Below are 21,881 nucleotides of genomic sequence, written 5' to 3' on the forward strand. Positions count from 1 at the left end.
GGAAATGAATCTAAGCAGCTGGACTGCCAGCTACCCGTGTTACGCGCTCTGCAAACGAGTTTCGTTCAAATTTATCTACGACGAATAGTGCTGTAATAACAGTGCCAATGACGGGGATTACAGCCATGCCTGGGGCCATTAACATTGACACTGTTAAGAGGCACGCTGCTGTAACAGAGCAGTTGTTGGAATTAACTGTGAACTCTTATCTCTTCAGAAAAGGGGAAATACTTAATATAATTTACTAGAGAATACTACCAAAATACCCAAATTGTACACTATATCCGCCATATCTATGGCTGCCATAAGACGATAAATCAAGCGCTGAACAGCGCTGTTATGGGGTTAACAGAGCACTGCTGTGCCTCTGGAATTTCATCAGATATGGAAATAGTTTTGAAAACCTTCTGGAATGCCGAGAAATAAGCATTTTCAAACCCAAAGGCATCTGAAAAATCCCAAAACTCATCTTTCATATTCATCATCTTCGTATTCTTCGCAGTTCCTGAAGCGTGCACTGGAATCCTTTCGGAGATGAAAATAATGGAAGTGGAAAATAGTTTTTCATTTGCTAATTACATCGGATAAGGACAATGGAAAGTTCCCAGAGCCAAAAAATATCCTTCAACTTCATTAGCGCCGGAGAAAAGTTGCCCTGGCACCCGCCCACCCCCGCAAAAAACCCATGCGAGGGGAGGCGCAAAAGTTTTGGCCCGAAAATGCTGACACTGAAGTTGTCATTCAGAACCAGGAGCAGGTCCGACCTGGCCCGAACCAGCAAGCCCCCACCCCCACCCCTACTTCTTCGTGGCTAACGAAGCAACAGACAATGGACAGGGGGATGGACAGTGGGCGGTGGGCGGTGGGTGGCAAAGGAGGATCCTGGTCGTGGTCCGAAAAGAAGCAGAAAATTGCGTTAGAAGCAAAGTAAAGGACATTTCGCTAATGGCTTAACTTTTGAGCGCAGGTCGCTCGTATCCTTCCCGCATCCCTACACCCCCCCCACCAATACACCTCTGCCATGTAACGGAAGTTGTTGCTGAAGCTTTTTTGACAGCTTTCACCGAAAGAAGAAGCAGAAGAAATTGTCATTTCTCGACTACCACCGCAATGTGGCAACGCCGCATGACGCAAATTTTTTTTGAAGTCTGAAAGTATTTGCATAGGACATGGTCTACAGCAGCCCCCGCCCCCGCACACGCCCCCGCCCCCCCCCCTCAGACGTATTTTTTCCTCGTCTTGTGCGTTTTCTTGACTTTCTCGACTGTCGATGAAAAGTCAATTTCCTGTTGTACGCAAAAATGTTTGAGAATCATTTCCAGAGCGATTGCGAGACAGAGACAGAGACAGAGACAGAGCCAGAGACCACGAGAATCTCTGGCTTGCATTTGACATATTGCATATTATGGGCAGAGTGAGAGACAGGGACAGGGACAGGGACAGAGGGAGAGGTCAAACAAATTCAGATTCGGCCCCCAGCGAACCAGGGTACAGATATTGAGTGTCCCATAAGCGAACGGATATATTTGTCTTCCAAAAAGGTTAAAGTAACGTCACTGGTTGGCTTTTAGACGATTTATAATCAGATAATACAATAATAATCGATAAAACTTTGTATCTAAAAAAGAACTGCATTTAAATATCTTTTTTTAATCGAAAATATATCAACTTAATGGTTTTTGAATGTAAATTTCCCAATTTATTCCATTTTCATTGGAACTGAATATGAGTGGTCATCGAAAAGTTATCGAACAAACGTTTTTTCTATCGAAAATTGATCAAATGAATGGTTTCCTAATATAAAGATGATCGAAAGACATGGCTGTAGCAGAAATTACTAGCAAATGCTATCGATAAAGACTCTCAAATATACAATATATCGATAAGTGGGATATATTTATCGATAAAATCAATCACATGATAAGAATGGCGATACATTCTACGATCTGCTAGCAATCGGATAGCGAGTTCTTCTTCGAATTAAATCTGAAAAGCATTCGAAGTTTTCTTGGTTGATTCCCGGACCAATCGCTTTGATGGCAGTCCTTCAAAGGATGAGTATGTGTGCATCCTTGGCTTCTGCAGCTCTTTGGGTCACTGCAAGCTCCTTTGAAGGACTTCCCCGGCCATCCCATTCCATCCGGGATGCAGTCTCAAATTTCTATTCCGGCCACGGGAACTTCCTGCATTTGTTGCATTTTCAGCTTCAATTTTTAGCAATTACTTTTGCAATCCTCTCTCCCTCTCCCCCTCTCTCTTTCGCTGTTTTTGTGTATCCTGTTTAAGGACAAACAGCTGCACATTGTCTTGCACTCGAAGCTTCAATCAAGAAATTTGATCGCCACTTAAAAGCAGCAGCTCCAAATAAACAACAACAAAAAATAGTGCCAGCAAAAAGAGGAGCAGCGGCAGCAGCGGCAGCAGCAGCAGCAGCAGAAGGGCACCAGTGGCAGTGGCAACAACAAGTGGCAAATGGCAAGTTGCAAGTGGCAGGTTGTTCTTGTTGCTGTTGTTGTTCGGCCAGCACCAGCTCTTGACCTGAAAATCATCAACTTTGAACCCTCGAACGGCATTTCCTGCCTCAATTTACACAGAGCCCCCCTTCCCCCGCTCCACCCCCCGCAACCATCGAACCCCCCAGCCAGAGCCGTGCTCCACATATCGAATGAATATATATATACCCGTAGCATATGATATATAGGCTATATACCTGCTATATACAGCACGCAAAAATTCTGAACTCAACTCAACTTTGTGCCTGGGCATAAAAATCGAACAGGACACGCGGGGGACAGGACAGGGACAGGACAGGGACAGGGACAGGGACGTCAAGTGGCCGACAATGACGGCCAGCAGCGGCAGCAGCAGCACTTTATGCCGCAGACAAGCCCAGGCCGTGCCACGCCCACTGTAAGGGCGAGGGGGGGGGGGGGGGCGGTAAATAAAATTACTTCAGATATTGAATTACGCGTTTTAAATTAAAAAAATATTCTTCTTCTTTTTTTATATATTTTCTTTTTTTTTATTCGCGATTGCATTAAACGAAAGGCGAACTAATTAAAGGCGATTTCTCTTCTCTCTCTGTCTCTCTCTGTCCCTCTCTTTCTCTGTTTCTTTTCTTTTTGCATTGGAAATGCAATTTGCATGGGGGGGCAGGCGGGGTTGCCTCCTAAAGAGAGAGAGAGAGAGAGAGCAATTTTCTGGAAAAATTTAAGTGGAAACTTTAAGGCCTGGACACGTTTTGATATCTCCTTGGGATCCACTCAGTATCTGGGGCATTTCCTACACAATCTTTACCTCTTTGATATATCCTTTTGGGATTCCACAGCAAACATACTAATTTCCTTTAAGTACCCCTTGAAATTATATCATCAGCTGGAAATATGTTTATCTATCTTTTCTCTAAATAAATAATAGTTCTCTGGGAGAATTATCCCGAAAATTTTGTACATTTAACAGCGAAACGCGTAGATCCCCTTAGATCCCCCTTCACTTGGCATGGGAGACTTTTCTGAGAGCTAGAAACGAATATTTCTATGGCATCTACCTGGGAATACCCTGGGATTCGGCTTAGAGAAATCCATTCGCTGTTCTCTCAGATAATCCCCAAATATGGATATTTCTTACTAACACAAGGACTACCCGTCGATTCCCTTTGGCAGCGTAAACTTCTTTGAATCTGGGTGGAAGGAAGACCGAAACTAGGGCCCAGATGTACCTCTCAGTATCTCCTAGATATCCACCATTGCTTAGGCCCAGATCCCCTTCAGAAAGGGGGACCCTGAATGCCCAGATCTAGCAGAAATTCCACTGTATTTCGCAGATATCTGTGTGCCCTTGGGATCCCCTGAAAGTACGTGAAAATCTCTGCCCAGTACTGGCTATATCTCCCTGGGATATGCATCTCTGTCTTGTCCTAGGTCCGCCCCTGTCCAATCCCAAGGGGAAATCTCCACAGCCCAAAAGGAAACACGTGTCGCCGGGGCCCAAGGACAACGAGAGATGTCTGGTTGAAAGAGTTACGATCTGTGGGCTAAGTACTTTAGCACTTGGCACTCCACGGCACTCCGCTCTCCCCACCCCTCCGCAGTACTCCTTGCGCTGGCCGGGCGATGCGGGCGGTCGGAATCGGAGTCAGAGAGTCATCCACAAGCCAAAAGCAAACAATGCATCAATCAATAAAGATTTCCGCACCTAATAAGCCGCAGACAAGCGGGACGCTGAGGCGCGTCGAGGGGAGGGGAGAGAAGGGGCAGCATCTGGTGGCACTGGCGGTGCCGGCGGTGCTGCAGGAACCATCATTGACGCCACTCTCCAATTAAAGGCCAATAGTTGCCTCCGCCTCAGCCTCCGAAAGGTGTTAATCGAATTACGACCTCAGCCTCCACGACGACGACGACTCCAAGTTCGGTTACGACTTGGGGTTCAACGCTGCAACGCTGCACTCTCAATGGTGCATGGTGGGGCATGGGGCATGGGGCATGGGGCACGCATCACATCAGCTGCCTCGCTGTAGCCTGTAGCCTGTCGCTGCTGGCATTTCCATATTTTCAAATTTGAATTTTCCATTCCATTCCGACAGACGTCGTCGTCGTCCTCGTCGTCGTCCTCTCATCTTCGTTGGAGTTTTGGTCTTAGACTGGGGGGGGACACTCTGAAGAGCAGACATCGTTTATCAGGCAACACTTTGGTCCCCTCGCCTCCCCCCCTCCGCCTGTACTCCACTCGTAAAGAAAATTACACACATGTGTGGCTTTTCCTGGGGGTTTCGGTTTCGGGATGGGTTTCGGGGTGCGGGGCAATGGAAACTGTCGCTCCGTTTGGCTGGCTGCGTAAAATTTGAAAACACGTTAATGTCTGGCTGCATTTGAGCAATTTTGTGGCGCGTTCTGTTTTGCCAGAAGATATCCCAGAAGGGGGCTAGGGATGGGGCTAGGGATGGGGCTACTCCAGGCCAAGCCTTTTTCGTTGGGTTTTTGCTTTGATTTCATTCCGATACAGGATCTTTGTTCTTTCGAAATTCCAATCTTAATGCCAGACCCTCTTCCTGTGGCACCTCACAGCTGCCTCTGACTGCCAAGGACCTGCCACGTGGACTGCTGCTGCTTCTGCTGCTGCTGCTGTCAACATTGCAATTACGAAACAATTTCGACAGCATGTTGCACCAATTGGAGGTCTGAAAAATAGAGCTCCCGGCTCTGGGCTCTGGGCTTGCCAGTCAGCAAAAGATGGCAGGACCAAAAAACGACAAAAAAATATGTGGAAAATGGTTTTTGGGCATAGAATTATGCAGATGGCAAAACGGAGGATGCAGGCGGAGGCGGAGGCGGCGGAGGCGGCGGAGACGTTTCAGTTCAATGCCAGAGAATCCTCGTTTTCAACACCTTTCGGAAACCTCACGCTTCATTTGCATGTAACCATGACACGACGACACATCGGGAGAGGAGTAGAGACCACAGAAGGAGGAGGAGGAGTATCTGTACTCCAGGTCCTCGTCCTCGTCCTGTGGCGTGTGGTGGTGCGGTGGTGCGGTGTGGGTGAGTGACAACCGCAGAGTAAGACCGCATATATCAGAAATAATAATAACCAGCAATGCAGAGAGCGTCGAGCGCCAAACCTAAACTCAATTGAGTGCCTGGATGCGAGGCTGGGGCTTGTGGGTAGAGGAGGGGGCGGCGGGGGACGGGGGTCTTGGAGTCTACACAATCGAATCATGGCAAATATTTCCTAGATATGTGTGCGTGTGTGGAAAGTGCTAACGACACACAGCTGAATATTTTGTCAACTATAAAACGGGGCTTTCACGAAGGACATTCCTAACGAATGTGTCTGTCTGTCAGGGGCCACAAAGGTGATAAGCAATCGGTGGGGGTCGGGGTGGGTGTGGGGGTGGGGGTGGGGGGTTGCTTTGGATTGAGAGATCTCACTGAAGGGATTGCCAACTGCACTTGACTCTTGGAGAAGTGCCTGTGTGCGGGGCTGTTTGCCAGCAATCATCTAAGAAAACTCGGAATAAAAGACCTCTCGGAAAATTTCCATTTGCCATTGAAGCACTTCCACTCTGTACTCTGTGCTCTCTCTGTGTTCGCTCGTCCTTTGCTTTTGTTCAGTAATTATAATTTAATTTGTTTATTCCGCGCTTTGCCAAACTCAATTTTCACTTTCCCGCCCGACAGCTTGTTGTTTGTCATTCGACTTTTCCATTAGCATAAGATGCCAGCGCGGAGAAAGAGCCAGAGACAGAGAGAGAGAGTGAAATGGTAGCAAATATTAATGCAAATCCAAGCTAGAGGGGGTGGTGGGGGTGGGGGGGTGTGTTGCATGCGCCACATGCATCAAAAGTATATTCCGTACTTTCGCAGGGAGACAAATGACCGACCGCGCGATCATCAACAAGTTCATCAGGAGCGCAACTCGACGCCACTGTGGCAGTGGCAGTCGCTGTGGCAGTGGCAGTGGCAGTGGCAACCATAAACGTTTGTTGATTACCCGCAGCCGCCTGGCCACACACTTTTTTGCGCTGCTCCTCGAGTTGCAAGTTATTTGCATTCGCTGTGGGATCTGTTACACTCCAAGGGCGAACGACTGGCTCATCCTGCGACTTCCGTTTTCCTTTGCTCCCCGCTGCTCCCCGCTGCTCCTGGCAAAAGATGAAAGTGTTTGGCAGCCGTCCCTCGCTGATGGAATAAGGAGCAACGGCAACGGCAACAGCCCCCCCCCCCCCCCCCCCCCCCCCCCTCCAGGAGGACTCCATGCCACTGCTAACTCGCGTTAAGTCCACACCTGCCATCATCATCTTCCATCCAGGGTTTTCCAAGGAAAAGGAAAATGCAGAACGAGAAAGGAAAAATGGAGCTTTCTCTCTCTGTCTCTCTCTTTGCTCACAAAATGGAATAGAATTGCAGATTCATTTCACTCAGCAGCAGAGGGGAAGGGGAAGGGGGGGGGGGGGGTGAGAGGGGCTCACTATAACCTTTTAGCTGCTTTATGTTTGCCTTGGCCAAAGAAAAAAGGTCAAAGGCCAAATCAGTTGCCCAGCCAATTGCCAGGGAAACCGCAGAAAGGAAAGCGACAGAGAGAGAAAGAGAGAGAGAGAGAGAGAGAGAGGCGGACAGGAAAACCCATTCGGAAATCATCTAAGCGGGAGATCATTATCCAGCAAGCCCCCCTCCCAAATTGGTAAAAGAAGTAAACCCCCCTCCAAGTCTCTCCCTCCCCCTCTCTGTCTCTGTCTGGGATCCACTCGGCCACTCTAGTGGCCATAATAATTTGTTGTCAGGGAGAACTCTGCCCTGCAATCCGCTTAAATCAATTAGCATTTGATTTCTGTGCAAATTTACTATAAAACGGCCAGATGTATGCATACAAAAAGTGCTCTGAGGGGTGGCGCCGGGCAGGCCTGCGGCCTGCTGCCTGCTGCCTGCGGCTGGTGTGTGGCAGTGGGGCAACAAGATGCGGCCTAATTAAATATTTATTAAAATTGCTGCAGAGCTGACTGCATCATCAATTGCATTGCATTGCATTGCATCCCCGACAACTGCGACGGGCCCTTCGTTGGCCTTCGCCTCGGCTTCAGCGACCTGCGGATGCTCTACCCGGACAAAAGTGGGAGGAAAAAAACTTTAAATAAACCTTTAATAATCCAACATTTCTTCAACACAATTTGGTAGCCCTTCAGATGATCGAATCTGCATCAATATCTATAATATCTATCTATCTTTGGGGCCCATCGATTAGGAATTAACCCAAGCAGGCCAGCCCAGAGGAACTACTATCTAGGGACTACCATATATGTACATTCCCAAACCTCTAAAGAGCCAAGCTTTGCCATAAATCAATGGATCAAAAGTACGCTTTAATTTTCACAAAATATATATTTTACAGGAATAAGAATGCTGTACTTTGGTTAGGATTGTATACGCTTATCTCTGACCTACAGAGTTTCCATTCCAGATGGCTAAGAGTAGAATCTCAAGGCGTTTCCCCTTCGTTTCCATTCTTTTGAGACATTCCATGATGTCTCCCTTAAACGGAAATATGTATATATATCTATAAATGCGCTTAGACCTAGATCATTTGAAGTTTATTTAAATTGAAAATCAAAGCTGAAAAATGATAACAGATATCCAGGATTTACCTTCAATAAGGATCTGTGCTGTTTTACTCGAATTAGGGCCACAGCCGTTCTATATGATGCCATGAATTTGATCCAAGGCTCTTTGATAATTATCATATTAGGGCGTTTCCTCTCTCTCTCTCTCTTTCTCTCTCGCTTCCTCCCACTCTCTCGGGGCTTGTTTTCGCTTTTCAACCCATGGGGAAATTCGATTTGTCTCTTCTTGAGATTTTTTCCCAACTCATCTGCTACTGCCTCTCTCTGTCCCCCTGTCCCCCCTGCCCCCACGTCCCCCTGTCCCCCTGCCCCCCACGTCCCCCCCCCTTCTGTTGGCCCTCTGGCAAGCTACTTTATCAGCGTGTTCTGCTCCTTCTCCTGGTGCTGCTCCTTCTCCTGCTGCCATTCTTTTGCTGTGTCTTCTGTATCTTTGTCTTGACGCCTTGCCTCGCGGCAAAGTTTGTCGCTGCCACTGCTGCGCCCTGCGTGTCCTGCGTGTCCTGCGTCCTGCGTCCTGGCTCACAATAAACCACTTTACAGCTACTAGTTTTATTTGCTGGCGCTTCCTTTCGTATTTTTCACAAACGAAATTGAATTAAAATTTACATTTTTAATCATTTTTCCGCAGCGCGACTTTAATTCATCTATCTCTTGTCTCTCTTTCTCTCATTCTCTCGGTCTCTCGGTCTCTGCTGTCGCTGCTTCAAATGCAATGCAATTCATTTGTCATGCAGTCTCTCTCTCTCTCTCTCTATCTCTCTCTCTCCCCGTCTCCCTCTCTCTTTGTCTCATTCGCATTTAATTAGTGTGAAAAGCGCAAATTATTCTCCACTTGGCCCGACCCTGCCCCCAGTTTTTGCCAGCGACAGCTACCAAGTCCGTAATTGGCTTAAAGCGTATAATAATTATTGTATGCCGGCATTATAATTATAATTATTATAACCTGTAGGTCGCGGGTCGCGGGTCGCGGGTCGCGGGTGACGGGTCGCCCGTTGCGGGTCGTGTCGATTGACTTTTCTCGGGATTTTCTCGTTTTCCTGATGCAATTCGCTGCGATATTTACACTTTCCTGTCAAGCTTTTTCCCCCTTAGAAGAAATTCGGTTTCGGTTTCGGTTTCAGTCTTTTCAACGCCTTCCAGCCAGTCGCTTCTCTCTCTTTGTGGGGGCCCAAACGTTCCGCCAGGAGCCCAAGGAGTCCAAGGATTGCTGTGTCAAAGTGTTGCCAGAATTTACCATCAGTGGGGTGAGTGCCGGGCCGTGCCGTGCCACACAAAGTGTTGGATCAGAAATGCACATAGTTTTCATCGGAACTTTGAGAATTCTGCATTATTCATATGCCAGACACACACCCACACACCCACACACACACACACCCACACACTGCATATATTTTAAGTGAGATTTCCATTATATTGTTAATTCATTACAAGGTCCCAACCATCGGCTCCGCATTTTGTAACGACTAAAACTTGGCCATTTAGAGCGGAAAAGCTTTGGACAATTCTCTGGAGAATGTCTGCATTGTTTGTCGATACACACACACACACACACTGACACACGGACACACACACAAGTGAAGTTAGTTAATAAATTTAACATTGATGAGCCAAAGATAGAGTGGCAAAGAGAGAAAGAGAGAGGGCGGTAACAGGGCATTGCAAATTGGCCATCAATCGGTGGCTGTGGCACGGGGGGGAGAACGGGGGGAACGGGGGGCCCAGAGTAGGCCTTAACTGAGGAAACTCGGGTAAAACTGAGCAACTGACAAACTGACAGATGGAAGCGAGTGTCTTGCCCCGTTTGCATTGTTGTTCCTGCCGCTGCCGCTGCCGCTGCCGCCGCCAGTCGGGGGCGTCTCTCGTGAGCGCAAATTAAATGCAAATTCAATTAATTTGAAGCAAACAATTTGCTTAAATTAATTAATTGAATGTGAATCTAAAGTGCTTCCAATTTAACGCTGAAGAGCTCCAGTCCCAGTCCCAGTCCCCAGTCCCCAGTCCCCAATCCCCTACGAGCCTCACCCTCGAGCCCCCAAGGGGAGAGGGGCAGCATCTCTCTCTCTCTCTCTCTCTCTCGCTCTCGCTGTGTGTGTGTGTGTGTTTGTGTGTGCGGCATTTATTGAAATTATTGGACTTGGAAAGGGGAGAGAGGGAGAGCAGTCGTACTAGGGCTCTGTGGCCAGCCACAAACTTTGCCAACGCTGCGTATGCGTAATTCTGCATTTGCTTTGCATTTCGGTGGGGTAGGGGGTAGAGGGAAGGGCATCCTGCAACGTGCCAGCGTGCATCGTGAATTAAGCAAACTGTTCACTTCAAAATCAACTCGAAAATAAACACCAGCCGCCAAAATGCAAATACAACTCTGTGTGTGGCTGCGGCGGAGGGGGGGGGGGGGGGGGGCATGTGGTCTAGAGATGGCAACGTGACACGAGGCGGCGTGGGATTTCCTCCACTGTCACCTCAGTCTGATGCAACTCAATCGATTTCCAAGCCATCTGCAGTGGCAAATCCCTTTGCTGTTTAAGAATTCCTGGAAAATTCGGATATGTCCTGGATCTGCTTCTATAAGAAGTGCAGAGTTCGGAGGAAGTTCTTGGTTTTTTCTCACTAAAAAGTCTATTCTTTCCAATGTAGTTATTCCTAGTAGAAGCCCACACATTGGTGATGGCACGAGTTCTTTCTCTTTTCTTTATAGTGTCCTTACACTCATTTTCATGGTTCTACTGCCACAAAAAACAGAGCAGAAATCCCAGAAAATGCTATATTTATAGCCACAATTTAGGCACATATTTCTACCAATTTAATATATATTTTAATAAACAAAAATTCGACTTAAATATATTTAATGTAAATTAAATAATATATTAAATGTATTTTATAGTGTTTTATATTCCAATGAAAAATAATTTCTACTAAATTTATGCTTAAATCAAAGAGAACTTCATTTAGTGCCACATTTCTCTGAGTGTAGGCAGTGGAGCCCCGCCAGAGCTGATCTGGATGGCCAATGGGTTCTCTTGGCTCCTATCGCATCCTGCGTGTCCGCTGCTCCCATCTCTAGGGCGTTCTGTGGCCTGGTAGCCGCAGCAATTTTTTGGACCGTGCTCTCTCTCGCTCTCCCCGAAATGGCTCTTCATCGGTTAACCGGCAACAAGGCAACAACTGTCGAATATGTCGATGACTAACAGCCATTACAGAGTGGCACTACCCCCCCCCCCCCCCCACTCATCCCCTCTGTCCACTAACTGTTTGAATGTTGTTTGCATTTTATATTTGCCAAGTTTTTATCGCTCGTTATTCACGTGGTTCGGATACGTACGGATATTTGGCCCATTGCAGGGTGCAGGGCTGTTTTCCAGGGAGGAGCTGCAGCAGTGCCAAAATTATGCGCTTGATTAATATGCGAATGTGCCACGCCCACGCCCACGCCCCACCACTCGCCCATTTTGGCCCCCATAACTGTTTATTTTGATAGTTTAATGTGTGCGCGAGTGCGTAACTGTTTATTTGCTTTTCGGCCTGGTTTTCTGTTTGGCCAGAACACACCGCTGGCAAATGGCAAACTTGCGCATTGCCAAAGTCAACGAATTGTAAATGATTATAATTTTCGCTTTTCTTTTTTGTTTCTTGTGTTTTTTGTTTTTGTTTTTGTTTATCGAACACGCGGAAATCGACGGCAGCGCCAAAAGAGCAAATTGATCCAACAAATATATACATATATATGTATATGTATGTGTCAGATCATTAAAGAGGGGAAATCATATGGAAATAGCTCTGGGATTGCCATCGGAAATTGTTTGGAATTGGAAAACAGTACAAAATTCGGAATTATATCAGCTCCTTTCGCCGGCTCCAGGCGCATGATTAATCATGGGGGGGTGTGGGGGGGCCCGTGACGAAAGGAAACCCCCCAAACCAGCGACAGATTTTCACTTTCGCCCAGGGAGGAGGCGTGGGGTCCAAAACTGGAACCCAGCCAGAGTCCGAACAACAAAACAAAGCCCCAGCGATAATAAATTTTAAATCATTTGTCATTTGACGCATTTCGGTTAACAAGCAGCCGCCTCAAAGGCCTCAAAGGCCTCAAACCCTTGAGAAGCAGAGACAGAGAGGGAGAAGGAGAGAGAGAGAAGCAAAGACAATGGCATGCCAGCCGATATCCGATAAATATCATTTGTTTTGCCTGGGATCCAGCAGTACCCCGGGCTACGGGCTCCGGACCAGGCCAACAGTTTGCTTGGGTCAGCATTTTTTGGGTCGAGACACGGATAGTTTTTTGTTTCTTTTTGTCTATTGACAAATGCCCGGGCCTGGGCTTTAATTGCCACAAAGCTACTCCTCTAATACTCGTAGATATTATCGCTCCTCTCATTCAATATACATAATTCTTGTGTGAGCTTTGGTCTCCCCCCCACCCCGAAACAACAGAATTTGACCAGATAAGATCAACAGAGAGACGGCGAGAGGGAGAGAGAGGGGGGGCAGAGCGAAGTCCGCAGCGGAATGCAACTGGGAAGAGAACTGGGGAGAACCCCATCTGTCTGTAGATTACCCCCAGCTCTCGGTGATTGTTTCTTTACGATTTATTTAACAACATACACCACGAGAGCAGTGCCTCAGCTCATTGCGCGATAGCAGCAGAAGAGCAGACGAGAGCACACAGAAAAAACACACACTGAAATGTAAAAATCCATCAAGAAACTATTAAAAATTTGGTGGCCTTTGGAGTGAGTCGTAAATAATCTAGCCGTTGCCTCTAATGAAGTGAAAATTGACCCAGAAAATAATTTCAGCTGGGAACCGGGAACCGGGAAATGTGGCAGATGGAATATCGTCTCCCCCATTTGCTTAATAACAAACCCATTTCAATGGCAATCTTTTGGCGACACTCACCTGAAAGTAGAAGAAGGAAGGCGGAAATATCATTAGTACACTGAGAGAAAAGTGGCAAATATATATACTAAATATTGGGCGTATACTTGTTACTAAAGCTCATATTTAAGCGACATATAAAACACTCTTAAATATATAGAATATATTCAGTTCGATCAAAAAAATATATATATTTAATTTATATATGAAATATATTTTTTTTTATTAATTTTTATTAATGTCCAAACAATTTTCCTGCAAATTGAATTTTGTACAAATATCTTTAAAATATTATTAAATATAATACAAGAAGGCAAGGCCCCTGCTCAATCGCTTCGCTCGTGGGCCTACCCCCGGCTCACTCGCCACGCTCGCCCGCGCCGATCAGGGGGTTTTTTCTCTCGATGTAACTGTGGCATATGCACTGCCTTATGGGTTCAACCCAGTTCTTGGCTATATCGTGTCCATCAAATGCTCTTCTAGTGGAAATGGAGACTCTGGAGAATTGTTATGGCGATAGAGAGACGGACAGAGAGAGACGGGAGAGAGAGAGAGTTGAGCAACAGAGCCATAAACAGTTATTACGGCTGTCATGTTAGCCATATGCCAATTAATGCCTGCCTCACGCACCAAAGGGGCAGGAAACCTGAGCCTAAGTTTGGCAACAACAGAAAATGCAGCAAGCAGGCAGCCAGCGACGAGCGAATGCCACACAGGCGACAAATATGGCCAAAATGCCAGACCAAGACTCTGGCATCGGGGTAGCGGGGCAGCGGGGCAGCGGGGAACGGGGCTGCATTTGCAGCTGTGGGGCTCTGGCGATGGCCAAGACTGCGATGACTGCGATGATGACGATGGCAATAAAGGCCGCATCGAAGCAATAATGGCTCATTACGCGGACCGTTGATGAGAGCGAACAGCGGATCCGGGTGGACCCCGACTGCCCATATCGCGGCAATGAAATCGGCTCTTCCTTCCCCCGTACCCCGCACCCCGCACCCCGTTTCCCTTCCCCGTGCCACCGCACTCCTCCGCAGACTTATTAAACGCGCGCATGCGCAGCGGGGGAGAGGCGCTGCTGCTGCAACTGCAACGGCAACGGCAACAGCAACTGCAGCGCAGATCCAGCCAGCGATATGGCCACGACCACGCGGGTTCGCTGGCATTTGGCCAGAAAGCCTCTAACCGAGCCTCTAACTTGGCAATAATATTTATTTATTTGGGTTTTCATTCGGTGGTCTCCCCCCCGTCCCCGTCCCCGGCCAGACACTAGTCAACATTATTGAGGTTCTCCCTAGAGGGGGGACAGCCAAAGATAGCCACAGAGCAGCCACAGAGTGTACTGGTGCTGTAGTTCCCATTCTGGTTTCCAGTTCCAGTGCTGTCCAGTGCTTCACACTCGACTTGACCCTTGCGTGGTCACCGCTCACCGATCTACCAAGGCTTGTGGCCAGCCAGCCAGCCAGCCAGCCAGCCACCTTCTAATGTTGCTAATTTCCCAACAGAGATTTGATCCGTGCGATTGGCACTCGTATCAGAGAGGGAGGGGCAGGGGAAGGGGCAGGGGCAGGGGCCGGAACGTGGGCAGCTGCTGCGTGTGTTGGCGACTAAGACCGGGTCTGAGTCTGCGACTGAGTCTGCGACTAGCTTTTGGGGGCTGCTTTTGGGTGTAATTGGTATATCAATTGTTCGAGTCCATTGTCCGGCCCTCGTATGGCGAAATTTACGAGTTGGTCCATTTGGAAATTTACCTTATATGCGGCGGCACAACGTGCAGCATGCGGCAAGCAGCCTGCAATTTGCAATGCAAATAAATGGTCAATGGAAAACGCCTTCCATGGCCCACTGTGCTCTGGTTGTGTCCCTCCAGAGCTCTCTCCAGAGCACCCATGCCATAGGTGCATATATGGAAATATTTCGATCTGGAATCCCCTTTCCCCCCACCGCCCCCCACACCATCCACATTCAAATTGAATGATTACAAAATGACTTTTCGAGAACAAAGAAGCGATCCATAAATGACGCCAATAACAATTCGATACCAATTCGTGGGGCCGGGGGGGTAGGGTGGAAATGTGAACCTATAAAATTATATTATAGTAAAACCCAATGTCCAGGCTTAATCATCGCTAAACAGCTCGTTATGGATGGAGCCATATTTAAGTGGAATCCATCCCCCGGTAAGTAGAATGTCCCCTCATAAAACCGAATGCACTTTGTTCTCGTCATCGTTTGGGGGATTTCTTTAACGATCACTAAAAAGCACAGCTAGAAAAATCGTAAAAATTAAAAGAAAAACCCACTGGGAAATGAAAGCTCAAGTTCGACGATTATATAGCCGAATTATCAGTACCTTCTCCGCGCAGTTTTTGTGGTTTTCTTTTCGGTGCTTTATGGGGACAAACCACTTGGCTTAGTGGATGTGCTTGACCACAATCAGCGAATACAGAGGGAAACTCAAAAGGTTATCGCTGTGCGACGACTGAGAGAAAAATGTCGCCAGCCTCAGTCCTCAGTCCTCAGTCCCCAGTCTCTCCGGCTCTGCCTTGGAGAAGGTTATCAATTTCGTTGGCAGGTCATTGGGAGACAGACTTCGTCTTTGGACTGGCTGTAGTTCCTATAAGAGACATTTCCATTGTTCAACTGGAAATTATGACTAAGCCGACAACACACTCCGCTTGACCCCAACGAGAGGAGAGACAGTAAAAACAATTGCCTGGCCCATTGCATTCATCGGGAGGTTTGTTTTGTCTTTGATGGAGGCTGTATACCCTGTACTTTTCATTGAGAACGAAGTGCTTTCGACCCCAAGTACGGATGCAGATAGATCGTAGATCCATCTCTTATAGATACAGATACAGATACATCTGCTCCACTGCTTCTCGAAGGTATCTCTTTTGTCGACTCTGGCATTCTGTGTGTGTGTGTGTGTGTTTTTTTTGCGTGTTTACTCATTTTCATTTTCGAATTCGTTGCACGTTCTACAAATTTGAATATGAACCTTTTGTTGCTGCTGTGGCTGCCACAGCAGCTGCTGCTGCGGCGAGTCAATGACTCAGTTCCAAGGCGTTGAAAGATTTAATCGTAGCCAGTTTTGAGACTGCAACAGGCAGATAGAGAGAGAGAGAGAGACCGTGCCGTGCCCCTTGTTGTGGTTAGAGCGGGAGTAGTCCAGTTTTTATTTCTGTGGCATTCCAGGCATGTCCACCTCCGACGACTCTTGTGTGGCCTCTCCCCAGCCGTTGGGTTATCGCCCCCACTGGAACATTTTGTAATTTATTTCTGCCCCAAAAGAGGGAAACCAATTGCAGGCACTGTAAACACTCGATTGACGCAAATTTCGGCCGCCTGTTTACACAGAGGAAATTGGCATCAAGCAAATTCCAAATACTTTTGTATTTGCGGTTCGATTGTTTATGCCCGAGTCAATGGATTGTCTATATCTCACCTTGAGGCAAGTGGAAATTCGTACATACACAGTGGGTGCCCAGTGAGTCATCGCTCCCGGCTCCCGGCTCCCCTTCTGCTCATCCCGAAAGTATCCCTTACGCTATCATAAACTTGGGATAATCTTTGAGGTGAGGCGAGTGACATCCAGCATCCTGCATCCTGCAACCTGCAACCTGCAAGAGTCTCAAGTGCATCCCCGGGAAAGTCACCTTAAGACAACACCAACAATCTCATCAGCGAAAGCTCTCGAAAGCCACCGCCACCCGCCCCGCCCCCGCCACTGCTCAAACAAAAATGTGAAATATGAAGGAGGGAAAAACCAAATAATGAAAAGTGTTTTCCAGCCATCGCCAAGGAAAATGAAAATATTATGTCAGCTAGAGGAATAAAAGAAGTCGTGGCAAGAGCGGGGGGCAGGCGGGCGAAGGGCAAGATGCACAAGATGAAGTTCTTTCTTTGTGGGGCCCCAGTTTCCCCTCCCCCCTCCCCCCGCAGTCCCAGTCCCAGTCCAGGCCCGTCGCAGGCCAGGTGACATAAGCCTCGAACACGCAGGATGAAGCTGAGGCTTCCCCTGGCAGCAGCAGCAGCAGCAGCTAGTGAAGTGCAGCGGAGGAGGATCCGCGCGGACCCTCTAACCCCGCCCCCCGCCTCACAAAGCCAAAGCGACAGCCAAGCTGGCAAATGTCAACACAAACAATGGGGCACAGTCGCACAGTGGTAACGTGCTGCTGGAAAGTGCTGCCAAGTGAGAGCCAGCAGCAGGACATCGGCTGATCCTCCACTGGCCCCACTGTGCTCTCGCTGTATCCCTGGGGCTTGCTGTCAGCATTGTGGCAGTGGCAGTGTGGTGTGGCACAGGACAACATTGGAGCATGTTAACCCTTGTGCTCGCTGCTTAGTTAACCTTACTTATGTGACCATCAGCAGATTGAGGCGGGGCTGAAAGAGACTGAGAGGGAGAGAGGGAGAGGGGGAGAGAGGGAGAGGGAGAGAGGGAGAGACAGAGGGACAGACAATTGCAGGTGCAGGTGTGCAGCAGGGGAGGCCCGTGGCGGCCGCTATCAGCTGTCGCCACAAGGCTGTGGATATGTCCTGGGCGCATCCTTTGTCGCCGAACAGAACCAAACAGAACAGAACAGAACCGAACCGAACCGAACAGAACCGCCGTTGCCGTCGTCGACGCTGCCGCATGGAATTTTGCAATTTCTTTGGGATTTCGAAATTGCTTTTTCTACTTTTCGCAGCCCGTGGAGGAGGCAACTTTTCATCCCCCCTACCCGCCACACACCATCCCCCCTCCCCAGCGCCGCCATTACCTTCGCCATCGCCATCGCCAATTCCCCCGCGCAGGACCTCAACTTAAGCGCCATTTCACCTTTGTGGGGTAGATGTGGCAAGGACTCTGCTTGGCGATGCTCTGCCCTGCTCTGCTCTGCTCTGCTCTATCCTGGCATTGTTGGCCTCCGATTCTTTTGAGGACAGTCGCAGCGGCGGCGGCGACGGCGGCGGCGTCAAGAGCGGAAGAAAAAGAAAGAAAAAAATCGATCGAAGAAAAATGACTTTTGTGGGTTTTCGTAATTTTCATTGCACGCGTAATTGAAAATTTTCAAATTCCTGCTTGCATTTTTCTCCACTTGCCGCCCTTGGCCCATCCCCCCGTCCCCCCCCCCCCCCCACCGACGGGCAACGCTCTTTATCAGGCAGAAATGGAATTTATATGATGATAAAGGAAAATATCGCTGCCACCTCCACCTCCCGCCCCTCTGGCCACTCCTCTTTGGCTCGTTTTTTCCATCTATTTGGACCGATTCACTTCCTTAGCGGAAGCTGCTCGCCCCCTCCCCCCCCCCCAATCCGCCATCCTCCTCCTTCATTATGCTTTCATTATTTGTCGAAATTGTGTTAATCTTTGAACTTATAAGTTTCTCTGCTGGAAAATATTGGTACCCACACCCACACACAATGGCAGAGAGAAGAGCCCAGAGCCCAGAGCCCAGAGCCCAGAGCAGGGCGGAGAGCGAGAGAGCTGATAAATTGATGGCAATTTGGAGAGGAGAAATTGAGAACTGGAGGAGCTGCTTTCGATTATTGAATTGGCTAGAGATGCATGGGTGCATGGGTCCATGGTTGGAGCGGAAATGGGTAATCGATGGCCACAAAGGACCCGATCTGCTGCTTGGGGATGCAGCTTTAAGGTCCTCCATTTATACAATCCGAACATGTCCTATTGCTCCATGGGTCTTGTCTATCTTCGTGCCGTTCTTTTGGTTAATTTATATGATAGGAAAAAGAGTATGCCATCTCTGGTAGATCCGTGCAGCAGCAGCAGGTTCCCTCCTTGTCCCACAAAGCCAGCTGATTGCCTGATATGCCACACAGCCACAACACAGCCCCCCCCCTCGCACACAGTTGGCCACTAAAACTGGAGCATTGTAAATCCCAACTAATAATTTTGTAACCTTATCTCCTCCTGTTGCTGCCACAAGCCCAGAAGTCCACAGAGAGAGAGAGAGAGAGGGGGACAGCAGAAGGTGGCAGGGGGGGGGGGGGGGGGGGAAAGGGGCGTGGGCTTGGGCTTGGGTGAGCCGAGGTCGAAGGCTGGCCACAGAAAAGCGCATATCCCACAACGATAATGAAAATGTCACACGAGCCTCGCATTTTCTCATCACCCAGCATCATGAGCACGAGACGACAACATCCACAGCAGCCACAAGGAGCAGAGGCGAGGATAGTGGGAGCTCCGGAGCTCCACCTTTATAAACGACCCACTACAGAGAGGACGGAGGCAGAACCTCAGTCTCGTTGCAACACGGCAGCAAAAGGAGCCACCAGCAGGCGGCAGGCGGCAACAGCAGAGGAGACACCGACAGCAGCAACATCCACGATGACAACAACATAAAGGTAAATCCTAAATAATGCGCTGCGCTCACTTCACAGCATCTGAGAAGCGAGGACGATGTCGCTGCGGGAATAGCCCCTGGATGGGGGCGAGAGATGGGCGGAAGAGTTGGTGGCACTGGTGTTCGTGGCGGTGGCGGTGGCGGTGACGGTGGCGGTGGCAGTGCCCCAATAGGAAAACCAGGAAGAAGATGAAATGAAGCTGGCATCAAAGAAAATGGGCAAATGCGGAAGAGTTGATGCCCTAACAAGGAAAAAGGAGACTAGAAAGGCTTTGAAAATCTGTGGACTCAATGGAATGGAACAAAGGAAACCAAACAGAAAGAGAAAGAGACACAGACACTGCCACAGCCACAGAGAACGGAGGACGGCTTAGAAAATTGATGAAATCAATGGAATGAAACAATGCAAACAGCAAGGAAAATCCTCGTGGATGTGAAATCAAACGAATGAAACAATCAACTAAGAATTCCTTCATCTGCAAGGGAACAATATAAAACGAAACAGCAGGAATGAAATAAATCACTAAAGAAATGAAAAGGTAATCGGAAACAGATGACCTGCATTGGATCGTATATCCTTAAAGCTAAACAAACGAATGAAACCATGAAATGAAACGTTTTTTTTCAAGCATAAAATTGAAACGGAATGAAATGAAAAGAAACAAGTGGAATAGGAAACAGCTCTTCTGCGTACGAGTAGCTGGTGGCCCAAAGATCAGCTGGTGCACAGAACAGACCCACAGACCCCAATACTCGTAAGATTCGCTTCCCTGCGTTGCTTTCATTGTCATCGCGGTTCTTCGTCTGGCTTTGGTCATGGTTCCACTTCCGTTCCCCGTTACCATTCCGCGTTCAGGTGCCAAGACTGTAGAAACTCAACTCACGATTCCATTTGCACTTGCCTGAGTTCTTCTCCCACTCCCTCTACCACTCCTCCTCCTACTCCGTGGTAGTATCCCCACTTGGCAGGACATTTTGTGGTTAGCTTAAAGTTCCTTACCCGGGCAAGTACAAGACGATTATAGTCCTTGCCTTGCCTTGCCTTGCCTGGCCTGGCCTGCCTCCTTTGCTCCGCTGATTCCTCTGGATGCCCCTGCTGCCTGTGCTGCCTCTGCTGCTGTTGTGGACAGTCTTAGTGGCTGTCGTAAGTTCTAATTTCTTATTATTAGGCGTGGCTGGCAGCTGGGGGGCGTGGCAGGGAGACGCTGCGCTGCACAGACCGCACAAGTTTTCTCTGCTGTGGCATAAAATTATGGCACAACTTGCCACGATGCTCCCGCTGCCTCTGCCTCTGCCTCTGCCCCTGCTGCTGCCTCTGCCCCTGCCCCTGCTGCTGCTGCATATGAAAATAGCGGCCTGGCAAATAGTTTTGGACCAAACTATTTCTTTGCTTGGCTTCGGCTTCGGCTTCCACTACTGTGTTCTGTTCTTCTGCTGTGGTTGGCTTTGCTATGGGACGGTTTTAGTGGCTCATGTCTTATGGTTGGTTCTAGCTCTCTGGCTATGGGTCTGGCTCTGGGTCTGGCTGTGGGTCTGCTCTGTTCTGGCTTCTGGAATTGCAATTGCAGAGCCTACTTTTTAGCGTCGCTGCGGAAAACTTTTGCATTGCTGCAGAGGACTTGTTGGGCCGGGGCCCATTTGGAATGGATTTAATTAAAATATGCCCCATGCGGACTTAGGTGGCCTTAGGTGAAGCCCCAGCGGTGGCGATCCAGGTGAGTGCGATTACAGACCGCCACCGCGGCAAGTAATTCATCTGTCAAACGAGCGAGAGAGAGAGGGGGAGGGAGTGGGAGAGAGGCAGAGGCAGAGAGGGCCAAGACAGGGGTCGGGTGGAGAGCACTAAGCACTCGGATTGGCAGGAACAAAGCTCCCCGAATGAAGAGTGAAAAGTGCAGGGCAATAATCGAAATCAAGAGGCGACGTCAGTGCGGCTCCAGCCTCAAGAGTCCTTCCAAAGGATAAAAAGGAGCGTAGCCAAAGCCTCAGCCTCAGCCGCAGCCTCAGCCTCAGACCAAGTCAGTGCCAAAGCCAAAGCCAAAGCCCCAACCCGAAGCCAAAGTCCCCGACCGAGCCCATTATTGTTTCCATTTAACTTACAACATTTTGCACTTTGGCCAAAGAGCCGGCGTTCGAGAGAGGCGGAGAGTGCGAGAGAGAGATGGATTGGAGGAGAAAGAGGTCCGAATAGATAAACGGCCAAAGCGTACCAAAAAAAATGGCCAAGAAAATTGTGTGTGAAAATGAAACTGATTGGAGTACAGCCAAGGAGCAGCCACGGGGGGGATGTTGTTGCAAGTAAACAAATAGCCAGATGAGATGCAACAGACGGCTGCAACGAATGGTGAGTACTCGCATTTAAAGGGATTATCGACAGTGAAAGGAGAGAACTACATAGTTTATTGGGTGGCCCATTGAACGGGCCACACCGAATTTGGCCGGAACAGAGAAGAGAAGAGAGTCCGGCAGTCGGAAAACTAGTTCAACTTAGACCACTGTTCTGTAGCTTAAAGAGGTGTCTTTCAGCAGACTAAGAGCCCTGCATG

General features: G+C 48.6%; 1 protein-coding gene across 1 annotated transcript in view; it reads left to right on the plus strand.

Moving 5' to 3' along the window:
- The first annotated feature begins 9,271 nt into the window (after positions 1 to 9,271).
- LOC6603268 (putative phosphatidate phosphatase) overlaps positions 9,272 to 21,881 on the plus strand; it is a 65,657-nt gene continuing 53,047 nt past the window's right edge. Inside the window, exon 1 of the mRNA XM_026992369.1 lies at positions 9,272 to 9,357. The gene's annotated coding sequence lies outside the window, so the exon portion shown is untranslated. The remainder of the gene's footprint in view (positions 9,358 to 21,881) is intronic.

This window comes from Drosophila persimilis, unplaced genomic scaffold, assembly GCF_003286085.1.
Source record: "Drosophila persimilis strain 14011-0111.01,24,50 unplaced genomic scaffold, DperRS2 tig00000732-arrow-arrow-pilon, whole genome shotgun sequence".
Lineage (NCBI taxonomy): Eukaryota > Metazoa > Arthropoda > Insecta > Diptera > Drosophilidae > Drosophila > Drosophila persimilis.